The 6,868-nt window shown below is 34.8% G+C and overlaps 1 long non-coding RNA gene across 1 annotated transcript; it reads right to left on the reverse strand.

Moving 5' to 3' along the window:
- Positions 1-450: 450 nt before the first annotated feature.
- LOC136796304 (uncharacterized) lies at positions 451-5,683 on the reverse strand. The gene is made up of 3 exons (XR_010844011.1): positions 5,546-5,683; positions 2,932-3,031; positions 451-794 (listed from the first exon to the last, which is right to left on the reverse strand). It is a non-coding gene; the product is annotated as an uncharacterized lncRNA (long non-coding RNA).
- Between the last annotated feature and the right edge of the window lie 1,185 nt (positions 5,684-6,868).

Here is a 6,868-nt window from a genome sequence, read left to right on the forward strand (position 1 = left end):
TTTGAGATATGAATTTTTCAAAATAAATTCACTGCCTTTTTTTCTACTCTTGGGCTCTTGTACTATGCCCAACGTGATCAACTGTGAAACGGAGTAGAGAATCCAACAGCCGAAGCTGTGTGAATGCGATAGAAATGGTCAATCAGAAGATTATATAAAATTAAATATAAATCCAAATTTGGGCTTTAACATTACGAATTGATTATTAAAGAAGGTATTGAACTATGATCAGTTATAAATTACCAAAAATTATTAGTTTAAAGGAGAAAAACACTTGAATATAAATTATGTGATAGAGAATCTGTTCTGCAAAAAAAAAAAAAGACAGAAAGGCTTAAGATAGTTAAGTTAACTTTCATCAATTTAATTAATTTTACCAAATATAATTTAGAAAACTAATTATTAATTATTATTAACTAATTACTCATCAATGTAGGGATAATATAACTTTAAAGATATTTTATTACTTTAAGATATTGACAAAAAGCGATGTAAGAATGATAAAGATGACAATGAACTTCGGAAACAAGGTGGCCGAAACGTTGCAAAGATCGGTGCTGCATAAACAGGCACTCTTTACATAACTCGTGAAGCAACCCTCTTTGAGGCTGAGGTCGTTATCCGTGTGGTCCACCGTACAGCCGCGGACCACATGCTCGACGTTGCCTAAGTATTTGACGAGAGTGATGCAGAAGGCCGCTCTACTGGTCGGGCAGTGGGTCACCAAGTGCTTCCTCGCCGACGTGTTCAGCTGTCCCCAATATTCTATGTTGCAGACCGGGCGGGGGTCATCGCTGTATTAAAAGGGCATATTGCAGTTTAAAAAGTATAAAGTCAGGAGTAACGAAAAGAATTTGATCTTAGGACTAAGAAGAAATTTTTACATTAAAAATTGTACCAGGAATCGGCTTACTATAGACATGCTATAATATTTTATAAAACGTATTAGATTAACTATCTAGAACAGGCAGGTTCCACATCCTATCAAAGGCACCCGTGCCGGAAGTGGGACTTATTATTCTGTACATACGGCTTAAGTTTTTATTTCCTGCTCAGAGACTAATGAAGAGTGTATTTTGTTTAAGCGTCACATATTAGAGGTATAATATAATATAATATAATATAATATAGAGGTCTTCAAGCGTATCAGTATCCTTCCTTTAACATAGACTTTTCTTTATTTTTATTTTGACAGTATAAGATTACATTTTAGAGAAAAATAGTCGGTGGACTATCGAGATACCGTTCATCTAAATGCCCATTTTAATGTGACAGATGGCACATTGCCAGTGAATCTCACCTCACTAACAGTTATACTTTGCGACAGAGTGATAAAAACTGATGATTAAATAAAAACAACAACAGCTTTTACCAAAGATCGGTAGCTAAAAGGAAACGTGAAGGTTTATACGTTACATATAAGGTAAGTGGTGTAAGGTTGAGATTGTGTAGGTCAGGATGAAGTTGAGTATGCCAGGTTTAGGTTGTTGTAGGTCAGGTTGAGGTTGAGTAGGTCAACTTGGGGTTGAGTAGACCAGACTGAGGTTGTTTTAGGTCAGGCTGAGGTTGAGTAGACCAGGCTGAGGTTGTTTTAGGTCAGGTGGGGGTTGAGTATCCCAGGCTAAGGTTGCTGCAGGTCAGGTTGTGGTTAATAAGATAGGTTGGAATTGAGTAGGTCAGGTTAGAGTAAACCAGGCTGAGGTTGTTGTAGGACAGATCGATGATGAGTATACCAGACTAAGGTTGTTGTAGGTCAGAGGGTTCGAAAACAGGCGATACGGAGTTTGGAAGGTGCGACAGTGCATCTACACGCGACAGTTAGATCCTGAGTATGAGCAGTTGGTCATTTGTGCTACCAAGTACGAGAAAATCCCATACGTTTGACGGTACTGTCAAGATAGCAAATGTTGGTATTTTCTGAGACAGTTGTCACTCTCTATTACTATCAGTATTCCAAAAAAAAGGTCCTCTCTGTTTACTACGAATCGAAAAAGGCCTAGTGCAATATTCGTACTGTTCGATATCTCATGCATAGTACATCTAGGATGAGTTTGCCTGTAGGGAAGATAACTCCTTCCCTCCACACCATGACAAACCCCTCTTGTCGGGAACATACCAAGAGGCCGTCCGGAACTTGGTAACTTCCAAACAGTTCGGGATTGAGTAAGTACTGGGAATGTCTCTCCCTCTATTAACGCACACCTTATTTACGAACAAGGGAGGTTACTCGTTTCTTTAGGTTATCCCATATTTATTTTAATGTTTTAAAATACAGTATATTTGGTCCTAGAATAGGAATAACTTGAGATAAATGCAGTAATTTATGGCTTTTCACAACAAAAGAAACATGTATTGACCACTCTAGGCCTCTGTTTTCATGAATTTAAATATGTTCAAAATTACGTTTTTGGTTAGAGAGTTGATAGTTTTTCCTCTACCCACTTTAGTTGACAATGTAAACTAATATCTTGAGATACTGATAAAAAAAATAAGTTTGAAAAACTGATGCGAGGAATTGGTATTTGTAAAATTGAAGAAGCAGGGCGAGGGGAGAAAATAAAAGGTTAGGAAAGGTAGTCTAGTCAACTGAGGAGATCTGTTCCTACAACCACTACATACTACACGGAGCATGCGTAGTGCAGGATTATCTGGGAGAGAAAACACGTACTACGCATGCTCCGTACATTTCTGGTGTTAAATTGGTTTCGTACTAGAGAGAAGATTTTTCTTGGAATCTTTTCTCAGATGGAACGAACTCAAACTAATACTACAAAACAATAATAATGCTGATTTCTTTAGAGCCAGTTGAACTGAACAACATAAGTAAAACCCATTATGTTGCGTACAAATATATTCTTAATCAATATAATTATGAAATTGACATGTGGCTACGATATCACCTGTTATTAGATTATATTACATAATACTAACGATCGAGATTCACACTGAATACACTTGAGGGACTCAGACGGCACAAAGATCCACATAAAAATGAAGAGAAAATATCTCATTGTAAATTAGCGTTCTTTCACTAAAAAATAAATAAATGAAATTAGTGAATAATAATAAATTTTATTATTAAAAAAAAGTAAGGCATATAGCTGCTATACTACTAGTATTAGATATGCTCTAGTATTTTTGATTCAGGAGGGTACCACATACTTCAGTAGGTTTAGAAAAATCAAGACATTAGCTCCTTGTCGAATAAGTCCCTATAGAATAATTTTTATGTTAAATAATATATTGGTCAGAGCATTGTGGCTGCACGTACGACTCATACTATAATTATACAATGAGTATTTTTTTTAGTAATAAATAAATGAAAAGTCGTTTAAATATTTACAAATAATATATGCCTATTCGATACGATATTAATTCAGTTTAAAGAAGAACAAGCTGGTTGAACAGAAGGTGAGCTTGAGGATGAAAATCAGATGGACGGGACCAGGTAATGGCAGTGTGCAACTTCTAGGCCCGGTACGTTCCGTATGATCTGTAGTCCTTCGTTGCACGTTAATAAGAGTTCATATGTGATGAATTATGAGACATTTTTATGGTTAGCGTACATATATAATTGTTTATAGAGCAGTAAAAATATACAAATCTCTGGAGGAAGAGAAGTAAGCGATAGATTAGGGAATCATATGAACAGATATAGAAGTGTTTATTTGAGGAGGATTCTCACTGCTGTTTCGCTGTCTGCTAACTGCCAGTCTACTGCCATCTAACCGCCTCTGAGTGAGTGCTGATGATGATCATAGCGACTCTCTTTGATCTAAATACAACTTTCCATCTAACAGTGGCTAGCAACATATTGTCCTTAGTAGTAGAACGGGTGACCAGGCTAAAACTAGGCATATGATACAAGCTGTCTTGAATTTCACATTGAGGGGGCGCCAAAATGAGACCGAATAAGTTTACAAACTCCGATGAGTAAATCCAACAAACGGATTGGACAGAAGATTTAAAATGAAGGATTTTGAAGGATATGGGGGGTACTGAGTTGTAATTTATGGGAGTAGGAAAGATACTTGTAAATACTGATATCGGTAGAACAGTGCAAATCCACTTCAACTTAGCATAATAATACTTGATTAATATAATTAGCCCATCTAAGGTGATCCCGAAAAAAAATAGTATTGAGAAATTCATAAGACGATTAAGTATAGCTTTGTTCTCCCTATAAGAGGCAACCAAAGAGGGAAGAAACTAAGAGTTGCCGGGATTAAGTGGATGGAGATAGCGGAGTCGATTAAACTATGAATAAATATGGTTCGATAGGAAATTTGGAAGACATGTGGTTTCTAAAATATAGTTTGGTCAAAGGTGATTACAAAATGTTTGGTAGATGTGTAGAATGGAATAGAGGTATTGTTGATGGCGTTAGTCTTTTCAGCGTTTAGTGTTTAGCGGCGTTGTTGTCGGTTCAAGTTTTTATTCAATTAATGTCTTAAGCTTCAAAATGTTCATACAACACTATCTAAATATTGGTCATACAACACTATATGTAAATATTAGTCATACAACACCTCTTAGCCAACTGGGCTCTTACCGAATAAAACTGCCAGTTTTCATTAATTAAAAAACTGTAGAGAAAAATTTGTCTGAATTTTTATTTTCAATCAGGCATTCCTTTGTACAAAACTTTTATGAATTTTCGGGGAAGTTTCTAATTATTTTTTTTTATGATTTTCTGGTCTCCTAAAAAATAGTGGAAATTTATTTGAGGATTGTCCAAATACGCTTATGAACGTTCATTGACGATGAATGTATAGATCATCAATGTTATCACCAAATTCTGTTAATTGGCTGTTTAATCAAATTTCATCGGATCAAAGTGGTACAAAAAAATGGAATTTGATCCGAGAAGAAACAAACAAGTCATTTTTTTATTTTTTATGAAATACTTTGAAAATGCCCAAAACTCTATTACATACTATGTATACCATACATAGTATGGTATACATAGTATAACATTACATGCGTTTCTAAATGAAATGAAATGAAACATAGTTTATTATTCTGGGACTAGTTCCCTTTTGAACAATTACAAAGGTAATTTTAATTTTATAATAACATTTATTGACCAAAAAACAGTGTGGCCACACCTAATTATAACCTACATTCAGAGAAGAAAAAAATAAATAAATTAAAAAATTAACTGACTAAATAAAAAAAACAAAGGTAGTTACAAAATATCTGTACTATTATCATAATATATTAGATTGGTGAAGTAAAAAGATAATTGAATAGAAGGGTTTTAAACGAGGGAAGGGTTGGTACTTGACGTATATTAGGGGGAATGGAGTTCCAGAGATATGCAGCTTGATTAAAAAAAATTTATCAAACGCAGCAGTTCGGTGTGATGGAGGGTATCTTAGATTAACGGTACCTGGTAGTACGGAATTGTAGGTTTTCTAAGATATAGGAAGGGCGCTGAGTACTAATTACTTGGAATTGAAAGCATCAAGATTGGAATAGAAAATATCAAGATTTTCTAAAGAAATTTTATATGAAACGGTATAAATATCAAAACCTTACTTACCAGTGTAAAACGATTTTATTACGTTAAGATGTTCTAATGATGCACTGAACATTAAATAAATAGTTACAATAAGCTTTATCTTTTATAATTAATGTCACTCAGTTAGCACAGTACCAATCTCAGTAATTACATAACAAAAGTTGTTTATGGTTGGTTGCTATAGTAACAGAATACAATATGAATAAATACGTGGTTTTAACCCCATACTTATGTCTTCCTTTTAATACCTTTTCCCTCAGATTACTTTTCTTCCAGTTATTCGTCCTATAAATTCTTAGCTATTTCTCTTTAATTTTTCTAAAATTCTTATGAACTAACCCTATCATAAAATCAAACCATTATACCTAATGGTAAACCATGGTTTTAATGGCTTAGGGGACGGACGGAATGACAGTCTGGATGGACAGTATGACTGATTGAACGAAGCCTCCAACAATATCTGACTGACTGATGATTACTTGTATATGAGATACAGGTCAGTAAGAATCTGTTACAATGTCTCTTACATTTCTAATAAATAGAAAGCTTGCGTTGGGCATTATTCTGTCATTTTTCTGCAAGAATAAAGTGAAACGAAAGATATGGACGAATCATTTGCAGACTCTCTCTCTTTCTCATCACCTCCTCTAACCTAAATTTCCATGTTTTGTGTTTATTAAAGAGAAGACCGTCCTTCTTTTCAATATCTAAAAACTATTCAGAGCTAAGTAATTATTAATTCCTATTGAACGAGATAAAATTATTTATGTGATTTAACCACATCTGTGCCGATACCCGGGAAGGACATCTGTCAACACAAAAACAACATTCCCAGCATTATAATGGATACAAGATGTTGAAGAATCAAAAAACTATTAAACCAGGTATCGGCAGAAAAGATTACAGTATGTCAATTCGGGTATTAGACTTCGACTTCTTGTCGGAGTCTATAGAAAACGCGTACTTCGTTGGCGTAGTAAATGATAGCCAATGAGGGATAAGATTTCAAAAGGGTGACGCCCCTACGAATAAGTGGGAGAGAGAAGGTAAACCGAGCTAGACAGATGGACTTGGGAATTTGGAAGAGGAAAGAGGATGAACTTCGACCATAGTAAGTCCACGGTAGAGATCAGAAGAAATATGGGATAGTCAGACCTGGAACGACACTGCGATGACGTCACGGCACACCACGACATGCATCACCCAACACAGCATATATTCAGATATGTATTAGGTAATAATTTATAATCTAACAATATTTTATGGAAAAACAAGTTGTATATAAATATAAAGATATATAATTGATTAACTGATAAACAAAAAATGGTTTTGTAGGTCTCAAAT

This window comes from Halyomorpha halys, unplaced genomic scaffold (genome assembly GCF_000696795.3).
Source record: "Halyomorpha halys isolate HHAL.00 unplaced genomic scaffold, Hhal_1.1 Scaffold611.1, whole genome shotgun sequence".
Taxonomy (NCBI): domain Eukaryota; kingdom Metazoa; phylum Arthropoda; class Insecta; order Hemiptera; family Pentatomidae; genus Halyomorpha; species Halyomorpha halys.